Raw genomic sequence first — 21917 nt, 5'->3', positions numbered from 1 at the left:
ATGTATTATGCCCATAAATAGTCCCTCAATCATTAATCTATCTTTCTAAGAAATTAGATTCCTTGAACTTGACCCAACTATCACAAGTCAACACTTGGCGGGATAAGAATGTAATGGGTAGTCGCTTGTACCCAAAAATAAACCAATCAGGAAAATTTTATAAAATTATGAAAACTGTGAATTAGTATCAACTAAAATTTCAACCAAGTAAGATCAGTAATATCTCAACTTTCATCTAAGTAAGGTCGGTATTAACTCAACGTTTAAAAAAAGTAACATTATCAATCTTATAATTTTATCAATCGTATACCGTATAGTTTAATCAATAAACAATAAATTTAACTATATACCATTTTTAACGGTGTGATATAGGCAATAAAAATATCTGGCCCTTAGCGCATTATCCACAAAAATTGTACGATTTTAGCAGAGTTCGATACATTTCGGTGGATCATGGGCTCTTCATGTAGTTTCACGTTAAGAACTAACCGGTCCACGACAATATTTGTTTAAACTATTTTGTCTCACCAAATCACAAATTCCTGTATTACTACGCATTAGTTATTATTTAAATAATGAATTATTTTCTGCTTCTGAATGTAATTGATAATTTGCTTCGTCGAAAAGCGAGCAAATGATGAATTGCTCATTTCCAGTGTGTCGTCTGCAGACGCCCTTTAATTATCCGCTCATATAGGCGAATAGAATGATATTTGTATAAGTCTAATATCGCCACGGCGCAGTGCAGGTCTAATATCCCGGCTCAATTACGAAGCAATTGATACGTCGTATCACAGACTCACAAACATATTAGACAGTTTATTATGATTGCCTGGCGAGATACACTATCCTGCGAGACAAATTCTAATTGCAAACAATATATATAGTTCATATATGAACGAACTAGTGGATACATAGTACGGCATCATATATTCAGTTAGACACCAGAATTAAACTTGGCAACAGAGTAACAAACAAATTGTTTATTAGTTGCGCAAGATCCTGAATTTGAATTCGAATACAATATTTAAAATGCGTGGTTTAGCTAGAAAATAAGTGAAATAAAAATGTAAAATTATCATGGCATTCATGCAACTTTATTGTTATAATATATTTTTTATAATTGCTTTTCATTATTATATTATTCAAATGTTCATCGCTTTTCATATCTAAATCTGTATGGTAGAAGTTGATAAGTGCTCTCAAAAACGTTGTAAAGATGTGCAAAAAAAGTTTATTTTCAATTTTTTGTGATGACTATATAACCTTCCCTAGAGGAAGTTAATAATTTTCACACCTGTAGTGACCATAGTACCATCAGATGTATAGACGAATCAACGATCCAAACAAATATAGATTTTCTCTCGAGGACTTTCGCGTACAAAAATTTAATAAAGTGCACTACGATCATTTCATTTAACATAACTGAATACGATGCCAAGCTATCTACGTAGTTCGTTATGTCACGATCTTTAATATATGCAGTTTTCCACGTTGACCGTTAGAATTTTATTTGATGCAATATAAAACGAATGGTTTTATTAAAAAATTTTCACTGAAATTCGACAATGCGACGGACAGCTGCCTTTGATAGTAAAGGGGTTAGACATCAATAAAACAACAGCAAAAATCATGATTTTTCACACAAATAATATAAGTTTTTAGATAGTAATAAATAAATTATATTATTAATTTAACGATCAGGTCTTATATAAAGTAGAAATTTATAAATTTAAATCGGTGAAACCAAAAAAATGTATTTAATATCATTTTTGTATGTCTACCAGAACGTGAGCAGTATTCCAAATCAAGACTGTTGTATCAAACAAGTAAAATAGTTGATGTATTTTAAAGCAACTGCATCTTAAACACTTTTGTTTTTTTAAATAATTTTGTATTTCCTATGTTAAAAAAGTTGAATTGACATTAACAATATAAAGTGTTGCTTATTATTCAAAACCCAAAAGGAAATATCAAATTGAATCGGGCTCTCGACCGCGTACAAATAGTCTCAAGTACTAAAGGGGGAGTAATGTGGCAAATCGAGTCAGCCTTAATCTTTGATCATAAGCACAATAGAATACCATGACATATGTACTTTTATAAATGATCAGATTTTTAACACAGTTCTATAAATTTCTACAAAGTGTATTTTAATTAATAAATGTCCATACTAATCAAAAGCAATTTTGCAAAATCAATTAAACTTACACACACTGACCTTAATAAGACTACTACTGATTACTAAATTCAAATCCCTGGTTGCAAAATAAATTATTTTTCTTACTACCTAACTTTTAATATTTGCTGCAAATTTTCCCACAGCTTCCCGTCTATTAATGTCGTTTGGACTCAATAATGTAGGTCTGTGTGCAAAAGTATGTATTCTCGAGTGCATGCCGGTATGTGGTCATACCATCGAATGTGTGGGTGTGTGTTTGATTGGCTCCATCTAGCGTCAGTGGGTACAATTTGTCCTCTAATCAACCCGCCGAGGACACTACCCGGGGACGTACGTGACGGATACCATCGGTGGAGTGATCTGCCGCATTGGTGTCAAAAGCATTTAATCATTAAAAGATTTGGTAAATGCGATTTTTAAATAAATGTAAATCAGTGATTATATATAAAAAATATAATAGTAGGTAAAAATATCACATTAGCAGGATGCTTGAAGTGAAATGGTAGTCGATCGAGAAATTTAACTTTTGAAGAATACTTAAAAAAAACTACACTCGCTAGAACTTGTGACTTATTATGATTGAATCATTTTATAAGCAGTTATACCCAGAAGAGACGATTTTCTAGAATCTCAAGTGGGGTTTAAATTCAAATTGAGGTTTTATGAGGAAATCGAACCCGCGAATTTCTTACATTTACTGGTAAAACTAACTAGAGTAATAGTGAAAACAACTACTTATAGTCATGCATTTATTACTTTCTCTAAATCCACGAGAGGCGATTTTCTAGAACTTCAAGTGGAAATTTGACATCAATTCTGCTTGATGTTAAGCTTTGGCCGTGCCGAGAATCGAACCGACGAACTTGGACTAGAGTTTTTTGTTTTCAGCAAAAACATTTTTTACTTTCTACACTTTTACTTTTACTGGAAAAACTAACTGGAATAAAAAAGAAACATCTATTTATTGTTATGTGTTTATTATTTTTCCTCTACATTTTAGTAGATGTTGACTTAGTTCAGTAAAGCAATATGCAAATGATATACTTTTGTTAAGATGGAAATAAATATGCACATGTAAGTTATGAATGTTGCCATTTAAGAAGTTGAGAATATTTTTGCCATTTTGTTAATATTATGGTACGTAATATCTGAGAAATTTTTTGGCAGATTTTAGCACTTGGCATAGAATAATAATCATGCCAAGAAACGTTTGTTTCACCCAATTGCATTAAACAAAAAGGCATTGCAGAGCAGATACCAAGTTCTTTTATTTACATAAATTACAGTTTCAGTATATTGAACAACTAGTCCAAGAAATTTAACTCTTTTCACGAAAGAAGTTGAGCGTGGCAACTTTTGAAACAATGTAACTGCCACTGTACAATACGACTAGACAAAAGTCACAACAAACAAAGAAACAGAACTATATTTTTTAGAACTTTCAAACTTTTTCGTGCCCTTTTTCCAGCATTGCGGGGTTTTCCTGTGATTGGAGAGAAAACGATAGCAATTTTTCGTCATCCCAGAGGATTCGTGCCGAGCGCCACTTCGTTTTGTGTCACGCTCTGATTAAATACCATCACTGCAACACTCAATCTATACCTATTCTTTCAACGTAGAAAAAAACTCATATAGACACAGAAAAAAGCAAACTTGTTACGAAAAAGTTTGTAAATTATTAAATAATACTTGAAAATCGCCATATTCTATAGTGCAAATACATAGAAAACTCAAAATCTGAACCTAAAATATTAAATAAAATAGTTTTCTTTCCATTTGCATATACATTTTTTAATTATCGCTAGTATCTACAGTTTTCTACAAGTTTGTAAATAATTTAATTTCAAAATAATTCGATACGTATACTTAGATTTATAATTGTAAACAAAAAATAAAAAAAAAACGCAACTAACCACTTCAATATAATAATCGTACCTAAATGACTTCATATGAGCAAGGGATCGTTGGATTTTACATGAAAGATTGTGTATCTTAAATATTATTAATAATTATGTCAGGACTTTTAAACTTTTGTATTCCGATTAAAACTAACGTTTCAGTTTTTAAGATAAGTAATTTTGCAAATATTCATGTTTCGAAACTCTGAACCTTTCTTTTGGCATTCCTTAGGAAAAATGAATATAGATTTGAATGATTCGAAAATTATTCGATTTTTGTCAATCAAAAAGTGCAAACACAGTAATTTTAAAGAGAACAGAGCATCCGATTAGAATGATTCAAAAAATATATTCTTTGTTTTAAAAAAAAAAATCAAAATATCAAAAATTCTAGGGTTCACTTATATACTTGAAATAACTGAGCAATTCAGTCTTAAAATGTCAATTCTTAAAGATATGAGTTAAAGACCTTAGAACAGAAGCTTTCATTCAAATTCGAAAGAATTAGGTTTTGCTTATATATGTTTCTTGTTAACATATATAAAGGTCATTCTCCAACAATGAGCACTTATTGATATTACATCCATTAAATACGAATGCTAAAATTTTCAGTTATTAAATCAATTTCTATCAATTAATATCAATTTTTAATTGATTATTTTTATTTTCTGTATATTTAGTTACAGTATAGGCAGTTCCAGCAAATTGCCACAAGGCACGATGCTATGTACTACTAGTTTCACATTAATTTAGTAAGAAGTATCAGTAATCATTTTATTTTAATCAATCTTTAAATGTTTAACATTTGTGTATGCCAATTGTAAATCTTTAATCGACCAGTTAACCCAACATTTATCATTGTCAATAGCTAAAGAACTTCTTGAACTATAACAAATATATTTAACAAGACCGTTCCGTTCTAAGTAAACAAATTGATGTTGAAATAAAAGTACGTGTCCCGACTGCAGAGCATCTCAAGTAAAAGTACTCATTCTAGTACTAGAAATTCCCTTAAATCAGTCGCCGCAATTCATAGGAAAATATAAAGCGTTCCCGAACGTGACTTTTATATTTCTGCGCGCGGATATTTTTGAATGCATTACTCTTTGGTGTTATTTCATAGAGTAAGAAAGTCACATTTGGCCGTTTATATAGAACTCCCATCCGTAATATAAATCTTATGCACAGTGCATAATGCAATGGACTATTTTGCATTGCGACTTATTTTCTCTGAATCGCTAGCAAAAGCTTGGTTTATACAAACAGGGGATTTGCACAATGCAAAATAGTCGAAGAAAATATCGTATTGTCGGCGTGGAAGTCAACACAAGAATTATTTTAGTATTACTATGAATAAAACGACGAGCATTTCGATATTTCATGGATTTTGCTTTGAGATTTAAATGTTTTCCATAAACTTTCATATTATTGCTTGATGTAATAGAAATATCGAATAGACAATTATATTGAATGAAGTATTTTGCACATATTGCACTTCAAAGAAATTTTGAATGATATCTTTGAGAGAGCACTAATTGAAAGTTGTTGCGGGTAAAAATGAAATATAAATCAAAGCATTACTTTTATTACTTTTCGTTATTACTATTAATATATAATGTGGCATTGCCAGAATTATTTTAAAAAATGCCAACTATAACAACTATATATGTAAATGATAGACAAATTCAATTTGTTATATTTTTGTTTACATTTTAAATTTATTTTTGTTTTTATTTCATGTGAAATCACATAATCACTTAATACAAGCTCTCTAATTTATTATAATATTCTCTCTATTTAAATCTCATTGTTGACATAAAAGTAAGACAGTAACAAAAAAAATTGAAAGCTGTTCATAATGTGCAACCCCGCACCCATAAGACTTGTTGTATGTACAAACTATTCCAAAGCACTTACATATCCAATGGCTTCCTCTATTTACTCTATTTGACGCGAATCCTTCCCTCACGCATAAGTTCAGAATTATAAATTGAAAACTCCCTCTTCTATATTAATTTACAACCCTTGAAGCTCCTAGAAGTGTATGATCTCGACAACCCTATGAGTTCGAGTAAAGTTCATATTCTGTCTATCATGCAAAAAATACTTTGCGGGCTATTCATTCAATCTGCTTAAGCACAAAAAGCGCGACAAGTGAGTTCCGTCGATCATCGGAAGAAAGTCATGCAAACGCTGCACATCTGCGAATTTTAGCTCGGCTACCGACGCTCTTTCGACGATTTCTTACTAGGAATTAGGGATGAAAAATTAAATATCGAATATTAAGTCATATATAAATTCGGGAGAAGTTATATTATAGGCATTTCCAGGAACCTGTTAACGGTTGTAACGGCGGTAGCAAAGAACGCTGCCAACAATGTAAATACATATAGCAATACCATGTATTTTCTGACAAATAGATAAATAGTCAAAAGAGAAATATGTCGATTTATTGTATTATAGTTATCCAAATTACTTTTTTCAATAAAGTAAATTTTATTTTATTTTGCTAACAGTGATAGTATTATGTAGTTTATCAATCACTAACGAACGTGTTACAATCCATAGATCATAAATTTACTTGTTTTTAATTTACTTTTACAAAATGATTAAAAATTATTAACTTTCCGAAAGAGAAGCTTATATTTTCGCCAAAAAATCCGAATTGCTATATTTATTTTAAGTTTTCACGACGTTTTAAGTGATTCTGGATCGATTGGTCCAGTGTAGGTGAGTGGATGTTTGACTTTTTATTGACGTTGTATTAAAAACTGCTGAACTGATTACAAAAATTTAAAAGTCATTCGATGTAACTCGACAAAGACTAACGATTTCCAGTTTTATGCGATGATCGGCCAACCTGTTTCTTTGTTATTAGAAAAATAAAAATAATTGTCCATGTTTTAGTTATATAGATCTTAGGCACTGTTCGCAAGACATTGGTTGGGAATAGCGTTGATTATTTGTTGTTAAAGATCTGTTGGACCAAATAAATATGAGAAAAAATAGATTTTTATCGTAGTTTCGTATCACTAAAATCGTAGAGATTTTGATCAGTAAATCGATATCGTGCTATAAAATTATATATTAAAATATTATAAGCCTATGATAAGCGATTGAATTATAAAAAAACATTAAAGTTAGGAATTGCGCTCAGAGCTGCGATTCTGATCAGAATCTATATCGACCACATATCTACTGTGTACCATAGGTATCTATCTACTGATTACAGTTGACTTGAATAAAATATTTTTAGAACACAAAATAAATTAAATAAGATGTGATGAACAAAGTAATCTAGTTTATACAATTACAGATATCATAGGTCTGAAAGACATCACTTGGATAGCATTTATTAATTTTTAGTAGAAGCAACAATTAAAAACAGTTTACCTAAATATATGAATCTAAATTCTTATTGATCAGGTTGATTATGTACGTATTAGAAATTCTATTGGATCGTTCAAATATTACGTGAGCAGATTTATTACAATTATTTACCCCCCCCCCCCTTCCTTCCCTTTGTCAGCAAAAGTAAGCAAAAGTTCTTACCCAAAATAAGCAATATGAGCAAATCAATAACTCTCCCGCCCCCCTATAGTGCTTCCGTAATACTGGAACGGCCCCTATGTAACTTGCCTTAAGGCAAAATGCGACTTACAATTAGTTTTCTTTTGTAATGTTTATATATTTCCAATTAATATTTACAAATTTGTTTAGTGTAAGGAGTAATAAAATTGGAACGAGATGAAGATAATGGATCCTCATGTTACTAAAAAGCTACCTGTATAAAATTCACTTTGAGCCGATTTTAATTAGTGTATTCTCAACATCGACCATCCGATGTTTTAGCTTCCAATCTCTCATCTCTACTTACAGCTCTCGCGAATGCAACAAAAAATATTGCATAATTTATCAAGCGCTCTCGTGACAAAAATCACAACTACTGAGTTCCATGCGAACGGAGGCGGGATGAAATACGCGAGCGGTTTCCCCAAAGAGCGACGAGAAAAATAAAACGGCGCCGCCGAGGAAAAAATATCAGCAAATGCACGACATGCACGTATTTAGATAACAAGTTATTTATATTAAGACGTCTGCACCGCAAATCGACCGCGATGCATCACAGAAATACTCTACGTGCAATATGACAATCAGATAAAATGCGAGATAATTATTTATTGCAGAGCAAATAAAAAGTTAAACCAATAAGGTAATAATATTTAATTAATTGGTCTCTTATTGAGATTATGGTTTATACAAAAAGAAATTTTAGAAAACCGTTTTTTGATAGTATTTTCCAAACAACCGGTTCACTATGTTTTGAGTTTTCATAAAAAAAAACTGTTCGCTCTAATAATTCAAATATAAAATCTAATCAAAAAATTTCGAGTGATCAAATGTTTTTGTCTGCAATTATTTACTTTTAAATTATATAGTTATTTTTCCACCTGTCCCGAAATGGGCAAAAAGCAAAACTGCACTGAATGCTGACACTAATTACTTCTAAGATCACAGAACCAGATATACTTTATTACTAATTAGGCTATATCAGACCCTTAAAATTGATTGAAAAATGATAGGTTTATAATGGTATTTATTTGTAAGATGTATATTAGTCAAGATAAACACAATAAAAGAGTTCTTTAAACTAGATTTCTTCTCTAAATTTGATTACCATTATGTAAAAGAGGGAAGATGTATAATAATATTTATGAAGCAGAAGCAAACATCTTTGATAATTAAAAAAACGAAATTCATGGTACATTAAAATATCAATGATGAAATAACTTCAAAAACAATTATTGGTTGTTTTAGCATAATTTTTACATATAAAGATGTAAATATTTATATAATAGTGAAACGACTATTGGTTGGCAACAGTGTTTTCATCAATCTCTCCAGATTGGCTATATTTGTCATTTTCAATTTTTTAAGTAATACTATTAAATTGAAAACCGGTATTTGTACTAAACAAAACGGGTTTCGAATTAATTTTATCCTGAAAACTGGTTCTAAACCGGGTTTTTGAAAACCCACAAACTGTAAATGTGATATTAAATTTAATATTTGTAATTAATGCTCCGTAATCCTCGAACATAGAATTTTACTAATTACAATCATAAACATATTAGATATTTATATTCACATATATGGATAGATATTCGATTAATCTGAAATATCATTTGATAATCGAAAAATGAAAGTTCAGCGTTACTTATATTGTTAGTCAATGACTAGATAGCTTTAAAATTAAAACATTCTTTCTAAATTTTGGTATTGAATTCTTGAGAAAAGTAGAGATGTATAAATATATTATTTAAGTTATTATCACTTTCTTCAGTATTCAATATTTATACTTATATTTAAAAAATATTGTTTTAATATCTTATAAATTCTTTATTTAATTTACTAATTATCTTATCCTATTTTATGAATGGGGATTAAACTGTGTCATATCATGAATATGATTTTGTATTGAACACTTTACTAATGTGAAATGGTTTATAAGATTTTGGTAAACAAATGATAAGATTTTTATTTGTCTAAAAAAACAAATTTTGTTAAGCTCTTTTATTAAGCAAATGCTTTCAGACCATTTGCCATAAATCTTGAGGATTTCGTTTTCGTGGAACTCGAATGGGATGCAATAGAAGTATTTGCGGAGCTAAACAATATAAATTTAAAAAAATAGCAATCATAAAAACTATCTTATGTTCGGTCCAACAAATTAACATAAATTTCTTGATCAATAAAAATGTCTCATAATAAGCAAAAAGCTTTGCAAATGTTAGCATTAATAGTAAAGATCCTAGGGATTCAAGGTAGGTTGTGTACAGTTTAATTAGAATTCGGGCTGAAATCAATACTTGGACAAATCGATTTTGAAGAACAATTATTTTTCTCTTAGTTTCCAATCAAATGATAAATGATTCGTAATGATAAGTAAATTCCAAGTTATGGTTATTTATATGTATAGGCACGCCCGCATGTTTTTTGGACAGAGAACACCATTAAAACTCATCTCATAAACTGATCGTAAAAGTTGAAAAGTCATTTACTTAACTTTAATAACGAAACGAGTCGCTGTTAAAATCTAGCGAGCGCATATAAAACATAATATATATTATATAATGATGCACTCCAACGAATGCTTGATAGAACATTGTAGAAATTTAATATATCCCGTATCTCTAGGCACATAAAATGAGAGTTTATGATCCACGATTGTAGATGGAACAGATATTTGTACAAACACAAACATACACATAAAGTAGAGACGACACATTTTTGTCTAGAAATTATCGACATGTACATGATTGGATAATGAAACTTTTCTGATAATGATTTAATAGTTTGTGATTATATAAAATACGATTTATATAGATTGAAACCTATAAAAATCATATTAAATTTTACTCATAAGCATATGAATACTACAATTGTCGCCATGCTTAATTATCGATATAAATCAATATTTAATTTCTTACTATAAAAATATCCTAGTAGATATAATATCCAAGTAAAGACTCAGCAATCAATTCTGATGAATTTTTAAAGCAGCATCCTGTAGTAACTAAAAATAAGATGTATGTGAATGAAAAACAAAATTTCTGAATAAAATGACTTTAAAATAACGGTGAAGCCAATACGTGTGTGTAACCTTTTTTATAGAAGCTTGAATCGCTTATTGAAAAATAATGTGTTTTAAATATTAATAAAAACCATCCAAATATAATTGTGCCGTCACCCCAGAAAACCACGGTACTGTAAATTTATTTTCTAAAGTCATTTATAATCAATAGTGACACATTGAAATTTTTTAAATTTATAACGGTCTCATGTAGGTAGTGGCCACCATATAAAATTGATGTGACATGGATGACCATTCATATGTTTTAACGCCCCTATTTATATATCCTCGTACGCCCACAGTATATGCCAATAAAACAGTATTTCGGGTGATAAATATTAATACGATATTGTGAATCGGAATTATAATCTTTAAAAGTGTAAAATAAGGGAGTTTAATCATATTTTTAATAATAAATGATTTAGTAGTTTTAATTGAACTTAATAAATTTTATAAGTGTATATACATACATACATACATACATACATACATGTATATATATATATATATATATATATGTGTGTGTGTACCATGAATTGTATATATTGAAACTTAATCTGGCTAACGAGCATTTGATGCAATAGCGCTAATCCAAAATATGAATGTTACCTTTGCTGTGTATAAATGAATATGCACAATTAATGAGGTATACTTACAGCACAGTTATCAAGTTCATTTGCAATAAATGTCATGATACCATATCCCGTTTTTCTGAAAAACGATAAAATTGTAATTTCTGCGTGTATAATTACTAGCATGAATAAAAAATTTGTTAACGATTAAGGTCTCCTGGTTCCTTGGTCTAAGCAAATTTTACCTCTCTTTACACAATACACCAATCATAAATCCCTTTTATTATACTATTCAAATACGAAATTATTCCACATATTATCAATGCATCCAGTATATAAATTTATCATCATTTTATTGATCCATCTTTCTAAGAAATTCAGATCCCTTGTACCCGATTTAACAAAATCTTTTGTCAATACGTTATTGGTTAAGAAATGAAATTACTAATAAAACAAAATCCAATCGCAATAGAATGATAATTTGTAAATTCCAGATGTAAATGTAGTCATATAAAAATATATGTGATTTAAAAACAATAACTAGTGGGGTGGGTGGCATCGTGCCTTAAGGCAAATTGCTGGAACTTCCCGTACCGTAACGAAATGTTCGAGGATTACTGAATGATTTCAAATAGATTATCATAAATATTGTAACATTGTCTAATATTTATAAATATTATATAAACTGAATTGCAGAGTTGAAATTATTTGTAAAGTATATTAGAACTATAGTCAGAATTAAAAATAAATATTTTCGATATACAAAAAACTAAAAAAAAAAAATTTTTTACATATTTAGCTCCGTATCTTCAAAATGGCTGGGCCTGCCTTTGCCAAAAACTAATAAACACTTCTCCCAATCATTACTAATTGAATGTTTTTTAGATCATTCAAATCGGATACTCCGTTCTCTCAAAAATACGATTTCTATTTTCTGCGCTCTTTGCTCCGTATCTCCGAAACGGCTGGACCTGCCTTTGCCAAAAACTAATCAGCTCTTTTCCCTAACAATAGGAATCGGATGTTTTTTGAACCATTCAAATCGGTTGATCCGTGCGCCCTAAAACGTGACTGGAAATTTGTATCCACACATACATACACACACACACATCCATTTTTTCTGAGATATGCCAAAACGTTCAGAAACCTTCAAAACGTCGAGAAATGTAAAGATTTTCAATTCCGATTTTCGGCCCTTACCCTACGGGAAGTTAAAAAGAAATTAATAGTCAGCTGTGATGTTTAAAGTACCCGGATTTTATTTTTTAGTTTGACCAATTAGAAAAATTATAAAATTTTGTAAAATTGGTATTATACAATTCATCAAACAGGCAACATTTATCAATCTTTAACAACGTTCCATCTTATTAAACAACTAAACAATAATTTTGAATGAAAATCATGATTTACATAGGTCTGATGTAGTCAAAGATTACATCTGGTATCTTAGTAGTGTTTTTTTTAATAGAATTTACTTTATAGATAGAGTTATAATAAAGTTTCTATTAATAGAGCAGCATCTCATGGATCACCAGCGTTCCATCAAGAGTAATTCCGTTCATAACAAAATTGTCATAGAAAAATTAATATTGTCCCTTTGTATTATGACCGTTGTCCAATTTTGTAGACCAACAATGTTTTTTTCTAAAACCATGTCTAGGCATGTTTTCCGCGATATGATAAAATTTAACATGATATACCGCATAACGTCTAAGAGGCTCTTAATCGGCATTCTCGCACGTCTTGGCTGGTACGATTCCCATTAGAATGAAATATTTTTATTCCTTCAGACCAAGAATGCTATCTGCACCCCTGCCGTGTTTAATGCCGGTTGTATGCTAATATTCCTTCGCGTTCGCCCACGCACACTGCCGCCGCCCGGAGTCGCACCAGCCGCACCAGTCGCACATGGAGATATGTAACGTGCTTACATTTCATGAATAGACCTACTTAGGCGAATAAGGAATACACATACGAAGGCACCAAAGCGACAAAAATATTATATATATATATATATATACATATATATATATATATATATATATATATATTTATACATACATACATACATACAAGAATGCATACATTTATACTGGAGATTAGGGTTGGTTGACCAATCTCGTATATGGTGCCAAACAAGATTGCTTAATACATTAAAAGTGGTAAGATGCTGCCGAACTCTATTAGAAAAAATAACACTACAGAGAGACTATATGTAACCTTTGACTACATCAGACCGATGTAAATCATGATTTTCATTCAAAATTATTGTTTAGTGGTAAAACAAGATGATAGGTTGTTAAAGATTGATAGATGTTGCTTGTTTGATTATTATTGGTGTAATACTAATTTTACACAGTTTTATATTTTTTTTAATTTATTAGATTAAAAAATACTATAAATTATAAAACAATTCTTTGTAACATGAGATATGATAAATATAAGAGTTATGAAAATATTAAGTTATCAAAATTAAGTTAGTTAAGCTAACATGAAATATCAACAGGCAAATTCTTCCGTAAAATGGCAATGCTATATTACGCTGTGTTTTTCATATAAAATGGTACTAAAAACTGTCAAAATGTTATGTATTTGCTGTGCGATCGGGCGTTTTTACACATAAAATGTAACTTCACCCATACGTTATTATGACACATCAGAAAGATGCACTTATGATAAGATTTTTCTTTTGACTTTTGTGCACTTTCTAGGTTTGGTTTTATATCTGAAACGCTTGAATGCACAGCATCTCAATTGCTTTTAACAGCTTTTAGTATCATTATATATAAAAAACGCAGCGTAACATAACGTTGGCATAACATTGGTCTGTTTTAGGGCAGAATGGCCCATAAGTTTGTAATACTTTAGAGATTTTAATCAATTTTGGGAAAGAAAATATTAAGTCATCAAAATTAAGTTAATTAATTATACTAACATTAGATTTTAGTAGTTATGCTAGAAGAGAATATATTACGTCCATATAAAGTAACAGACAATATCTTATCAAAAAATAGACAATTTTGAAATATTTCATAGGGCATAGGGTAAATATTTCATAGCATTTTGTATTTCACAAACCATTTATTGCAATTTTTGCGGTAGAGAAATAGTGATATTTTAAAATCAAAGTATTTTAATGGTGAATCAGTAAGAATTCATGGATAATTATGCTCACAGTTTGCACAAGGCTGATCAATGCAAACAAAATTTAATATCTAGTGAATAATTATTTCTCTGTTTTTTATTGCCAGATATAATATAGTTTTTGGCTATGTACTCAAAAGCCATTTTTTCGTATATTTTATTGCATATTAATTTAAAAGAATTTAGTTTTTTTGATTAAGTAACACCTGATCAAAATTTGCCGGTACTCCTGTAAGAGTATGCGAAAATGTGTATACATATTGTACATTATATACTTATATTTATATATAATGATGTTGCCGAATACTGCGAGTCGAAAAGACATGATAATGTGTTTGAACATATAAGATAGCGGTTCACTTGGTTAAAAAATATCTATGCGAGGGATGAAACTACTTTCTACATTAGAAGATATAAAAATATACATATACAACGTTGGTACATCTAGGGAGAGAAAAATATTTTCTTATTTCAAATATATCGAAATTCAATTATCAAGTTTGTTGTAAAGTAACAATAATACGGTGCGCCAATCTCCTAGATTGTTTATGAAATTAAAGTTCAATATGTGTACATATGTCAACGGTATAACAGCAAATTTATCAATATAAAATTATATCAACAAGAGACTTTTTTACTCAAGTTTAGTTTTTTAATAATAATCTGTAGCATCTCTATATTTGAGTCGTATGCTACGAAAGTAAATAGAAATATTTATAGTAACATTTGATGCATGAAATTGCGGTTCTGAGACACCACACCAAGCAAAATATCACTTGTTTTTACCTAAATTCCCAGCGATCTTCGAACGTCAACGTAAAAACTGCCTGGATCAAAGAAATTGATCGGGCAGCCAACCTATTAATAGGTATCACAAATTGAGACGGCTAACTATTTCGTGCGACATAAGTCACGTCTGCCCCTGGTGTGGGCATCGAGAATTCAATTATTCGCGGTTTATTTCTTTGAGAATTTCATCACAGCCCTTCAACTGAGAATTCAATTAAGTTAAGACACTAATACCTCCCGCCCCGAACGAGACGATCGTCAAATAAATGCTGCGCATACTAATTACTGTCCCGAAATGATGTCATAATCAAACGTTCGCAGGTTTTGATAACGTCCTGGTGGCGTTATTCGCGCTGAAAATTCAAAAGAAAAACACGAGCTTTGTAGCTTTATAGATTTAATTAAAAACAATGAAAGCTTTGTTAATTTATATACGTTTTGTGTAGCGTTGCAAATTACTCTGTTGCGCCAAAAGCTTAAGAGATGCATAACTATTCGCTATTATATACATACAAATATGTGCACTATATACATTCATGGTATACGCATTTAATTAAAAATATTTGCAGTGTGTGCTGATAATATATATATATATATATATATATATATACACATATATATATATATATATATATATATATATATATACAATGCGTAAATTCTGATAAAAAAACGTTTTGTTGAATATTCGCTTTATGTAAGAATAAAAATAGATTTTTATAAAAGTTTTGATGTTGAGATATATGAGTCAATAAGGCAATACGTCGAATTTAATTGAAGTTTTTTAAAATCTGCAGTTTTTTCGATACCTTCCTTCGATATATTGTGTCCTATGTCAGTGGAATTTATTAAACTAGCGTACTTGTAGTATTTAGAAGGCACCAATTGTTCCTTTCCACAATTATACCAAATGTAAACGTATATGCATATATATACTTGCACATAGTTCTGATAAAGTGTATGTCGCAATTGTTGGTTAGTTTCGTTGTATTCGAGTTTAAATTACAAAGCAAAAACTTTTAATAAAGTTCGTGAAATAGCAAGCATTATTCGGCGAATTTCATAATGGTACAGTAATTTCGCTTTTAGTATTATTCGCAATTCGCGTTCGTTTATGAGTAGTAGGTGTATGTATATATAGGCCAAAGTATTTTATTCTTGCGGCGCTTTTCGCTTTGAGTCAAGCGAAATAATGTGTGTAACAGCTGTGAGATACATGTTTGTGCAAAACACCGCGTTAGTTACGCGCAATAAAAATATTAAAACCACTGAAAGCTGTTAAACTAAAACTTGTTGAGCCTCTGATACAATAGAAATAATTTTGAACGAACAAATCGAAATTTAATTTATTCGAGACGGTGCCAACGCGGTAGAAGCTTACAAATTCGAGCGTTTATTTAGGCATAAATTACATGGATATATATTATCGTACAAATCCTTTTGCCATATATAAACTTGTAAAATCTGAACATTTCAGAAGTTCAATACAGATTGGAATCCAATAGGAATACGTGCCAACATATTTTTCCACTTACCACGGTCAATATCGGAAATAGCTTTGCTACTGTATGTATTGGTACGGAGACTTACTACTACACTAACACATTTATTATATATAATATATATACAATATATATACTATATATATATATATATACATATTATAATATATATATATATAACTGAAGAATTAAAATACATTTCACAGGTTTTGGCATATTATGTCATCTTCAGTGAAATGTAAACAAAAAACCATCATAATTCACAATACCTCTACTAGACTATTTTTTCTCAATTTAAATAAAAAATCTTGAGGTAAAATTTTGGAAAGTATTTTACCTAACATTACTAAACTGAAATTCAAAATTTGTAGATTTAAATTGACAAGAAATGGTCTACTAGTATTATTACGAGAAGTATGATTATCACTCATCAGTTAAAAGATGACATAGGATAGAATGTCGAAACCTATAGAGATAATAAAAATTTTGTAAATCTCTACAATTTTTATTTGACACATATACCTATAGATATATATGTATATGTATGTATATGTATATATACTACTCTGTTTATATAAACTACCGTAATGGGTCTTTTATTCCAAGTTAATGGAATATTCCATATTAAAATTATCTCTCTATCTCGCCTAGACTCTAGGTCTCGAAAAATAAAGCAAAATCGTTTTAAAGTGTCAAAACCACGTTGCTTTTATCGCATACAGACATAATCATATGCTTGTGTGAGTTTCGTCGATCGTGTGTGTATTTCAAAATCAAAGTCACATCCTGCATATATATCGAAAATTATTCTCTTCGAAATTGATGTTATGAAAAACTCACACGCCACGAAAAAACTGTCCCGTCTCACACATGCTCCTGCTTTTTGCTTTTGTTCTGAACGATATGGGATTTCTTTAAGATTCTTGATGCATCAGTTTTTCGTCATCGATGGATGCTTGCCTTTATTGCCAATCGTTGGAAACACATTTAACTCGATGGTATGCCACTTGTCGTCAACTTGGTTTTTTCATTAATTTAGATTTGGAATAAAAATCAGACTGATAGTTGAGAACAATTTTTTCTGGGTAAGGGCCGCCGTCCAAGAGTCAGTAAATAAAAAATGACAAAAATCAAATGATTGATTAGATATTAAAAGAATTAGATCTCTAAGATCCATTAATTCCAAGACGTGATATATGGTGTTATATCTGGTTTAAAATAAATTCATTTTTACTGTAATTCCTTGGCCTATATATATTGCATATTTCATTAAAATATATTACATCATATATACCGACAATGACCTAAGAAAATGGCCCAATTAGAGAAACCGGCGACAACGAAGTATACGATACTACAGGTAGTCAAGATTCTTTAGAAGCATTTATATAAAAGTCGATGAGAGCGAAATGTATTATGCATACTGGTTTATAATACGAAAAACGAAGTCATTATCTTCTTAGAATACGTTCCTTTTGCTATTTTTGTAAAAAGGAAAAATGATTTCTAAAGAGTGGCTTTTCATTATGCATTGGGTTTTGTGAGCACTAATACTTGTCGAGGAAATTAAATCGGGAACGTCTTTACTTGAATGAAAATTACGTAATATATATATATATATATATATATATACATATAAAAAATGTATTAAGATTGAAATTATGAGTGGGTTGCAACATTCATTCAGAAATATTTTAATATTTTATAAATCTGACATGGAATCGGTCCGAAATCAATTGATGTGTTTTCACCTTGAATTCAGAATTATGTATATATATGTATGTATATATATATTATATATATATATATATAATCGCTATTACAATCCCGCTGGATTATAATATCTTCTACTAAAAATGTTCTCTAAATTCTTTTTTTCGCTTCACACTAATCAACAAATACATGGAGGACAACTTTATAGCCGCCTACTACTAACTAATAGTATATATATATATATATATATATATATATAATATTATATTTACATATATGTAGTTGTATTACCATAAAATACATATACAACCAATGATACGTGTACAATTTGCACATACACTTCCTAGAATCAAATATATTTCGGAGACATCTCCTGATGTCTCAGTATGGCTCAGCCTTGTTTAATATTACATAGGAAAAATACAACTACTATATTCTTTTCTCAACATACAAAGAAAAATCGTCATCTACATACGTGCATACACTTTCTAACACAATGAAGAGAACCCGCACAATAAGACATTGATTTTTACTCCTCAAGTTGGAAGAAACGAGTCGTTCTGTGCAAAATGATAAGGGGAAAATGCACTATATAATTAAAGACGGACAGGGAACCAGTATTGAGGTCTAGGAAAAACTACGGCGCCCGATAGGAAAAGTATAGTGTTCGATTTCAAAGTACAGTCGTAGACATAGTAATTTTGAATCTATCTGCATTGAAAATAGTAGCCATCTAAAGTACGTACTAGGGTTATAAATGTGTGGTCATAACAATAACTATAACAGGACCAAGATATATTTTTTAAATCTGTGCTGTACTGTTTATACTCGGTTAGTTCCATAAAAGAAGCAGTTACCATAACATTTTATGCGAGATTACAAATATGTATTCTTGAAAAAATTGATCTTCATGTATACAGTGCAAACGATGACGATGTTATCAACAAAATCAGAATTGGAATACTATCGTTATAGTATGAGAGAGAAACTAATACTGGTTACCATCTGCACTTGTTAGTAAAGCGATTTGAAAGTTAAGGGATGATTTACTATTTATCAAAATGGAATTACATAAATTGTTTTAAAATATTTGCAGTACTGTAATTATTTTTATTACATGTAAATTAGACCATGAGACCTAAAGTTTTATTCAAAAATTATTCAGGATATGTAATGAATAGATTGCATGGTTATAAGTTACAAAGCCATAAGTTATTTGAATTTGTTTTAATTGTGTATGATAAGCAGCTAAATCAAATATATAAGTTTCAGGACTGAAACAAATTTAATTATTTCATGAGTCAACCTAACTTTTTACTTTTCTTCAAAATGGAGTTTTTGAAAAGTCTATTTTCTCTAAAGGTTTTTGCTATACTATACTCACATTAAACCCCACATAAGACATTATGGGGTTGAACGAATATCGTTAAGGCGGCTCTTCCCAAACGTAATGCCACGAAATGCCAAATGCATTGAAAAAACAAACAACGCTCCGTCTGTAATGGATTGATCTGTCTACCGAAGAAAAAAGCTCCGTTAGAAAACTACGTGAAATTGGTGGATGAGAGATTTAGTACATTTAAATCCATTTAGATATTAGGGAAAGAGATATAATTATAATACACACACACCAAAACATAGACATAGACATATGAAATGTCTTACGTCAAAATATGGGTATTATTATCTTAATAGGCTACTAAATTCTACACATCAGTGATCTCTATTCATTTTTATAGCTTTCGGTAGGGTAAGTTATAGTAACAGCTAGATATCGAAAATGAAAAATTTTGTATCTTTACTTTTCAAAGGTTCAGAACCTTTGACATACCTTAAAATAATCGATGTACTTGTGTATATGTATATTCGGATACAATTTTTGTCCACAATTTCGAGAGCACGGATCAACCGATTTGATTGATTCGAAAAAACATACATTTTTAAAAAAATATCGAAAGTGTATATCGGGGTTTATTAAAATCTTCGAAAATATACGAAGTATTTCGAAAAATTCCATTTTTTTTTTTAAATTCTAAAGTTCACTTATATAGTTGCAATACATAATTTTAAATCACAATTCAGTTACAAAATAATTATATAATAAAATGAGAATAGAGAGAATAAATATATATTAAAAATGAGAAAGTGAGATAAGATCTCGAAAACATTCTGAGTAGGAAGCTTTCTGATTAGGTTTTGTTTATATATGTTCGTTTCTTGTATACAAATATAGAAGTCGTTATCCAATAGAAGCACTCATATTATATTAGATCTATAAAATACGAACGATTAAATTAACAGTATTTATATATTGATTTAATATTTAAAGCAATTGCTGTCAATCATTTATCTTTTTTTATTATTGATTATCTTTGTTCCTCGAATTTGTCTTAAGGCACAATGCCATGCGCCACTTGTAAATTACTATTGTTTATATAATGGTATATAAAGATACATGTAGTTAATTATAATCCCAGACAAGTTATGGTAATTTAAACAAATTTCAAAAATTTATCGTATCAAAAATTACCTTGAATGATGCAACTGATATTTCCAATAAAATAAATATGAAATTATTTGAATATGATGCTGGTACTGATCCTGTTGATGTTTTTTATTTTTGATGTTTCAATTCATCCAGTTTTCATCAGCAGTAGGTATCAGAAGTAAAAGTAGCACTAGAACAGCTCAATGCAATAGGCCCCTAGAGTTTCCTACCATGTTGATACAAAATATATGAAAAGTTCTTTCCCAACTTAATCTCGTCTATTGCGGCAAGCGGCGTGCATAAAGCTTGCGGCCACTCTTATATTATTTCTTGGCCCATGTTTATATGGGTGGACGTGCGGACCGCTACGCGTAGCGAGCAAATATCAATGGTAGACAAAAGACGTAGCATTTCCTTCTCTGTATTGCGCGGTCACGTAGCACTAGACGGCGAACAATTCGGCGGTGTGCGCGCTTTTGCCCAAAAATATAAAAAAAGCTCCGAATTCTTTATGCGGGTACGTCGCGCTCGTAAAACCTTTTAACAAGTCCGCAGGAAATGTACGCACTAATGCATATATTTATTCGCATCGTGTGCAATGCATACGTTGCTATAACCACTTAGCGCGGAATGGATTTTTCATTAAAAATATAAGACACCTGAAAGTCTTGGCGACAATGACGAAGTGTGAAAAAAATGAAATGAGAACCGTGTGATAAATTGAAATATACAGTGAAAGTAAGGCATACCATTTATTTGATTTGTTTTAAATATTTACTTATTTATTCATATATTTTTTATAAGAAAGCCGTAATGATAATAAATATTATTTTAGACTCTTGTCAAGCTTATAGAAATAAAATAAGTAAGTATGTAGTAACTAATAATAGTCATGGCAAAAAAAACTAAAATGAATTTTTGCATATCTTAACGTTTCAAAGATTTATGAAGATTTTGGCATATTTTAGGAAAAAATATGTATGCATGTATGTGTG

The 21917-nt window shown here is 30.1% G+C and overlaps 1 protein-coding gene across 1 annotated transcript in view; it reads left to right on the top strand.

Annotated features, from left to right (window-relative positions):
- The window catches only part of LOC113371045 (roundabout homolog 2-like), a 99603-nt gene that overhangs the window by 2523 nt on the left and 75163 nt on the right, over positions 1-21917 (top strand). The gene's annotated exons all lie outside the window — the stretch shown is intronic.

The sequence above is a fragment of the Ctenocephalides felis genome, unplaced genomic scaffold (assembly GCF_003426905.1).
Source record: "Ctenocephalides felis isolate EL2017-DRISC unplaced genomic scaffold, ASM342690v1 CF-g0.4_SCAFFOLD_01492, whole genome shotgun sequence".
NCBI lineage: Eukaryota > Metazoa > Arthropoda > Insecta > Siphonaptera > Pulicidae > Ctenocephalides > Ctenocephalides felis.
The sequence above is the reverse complement of the archived record's forward strand: the minus strand, read 5'-3'. Positions and strand labels throughout refer to the sequence as shown.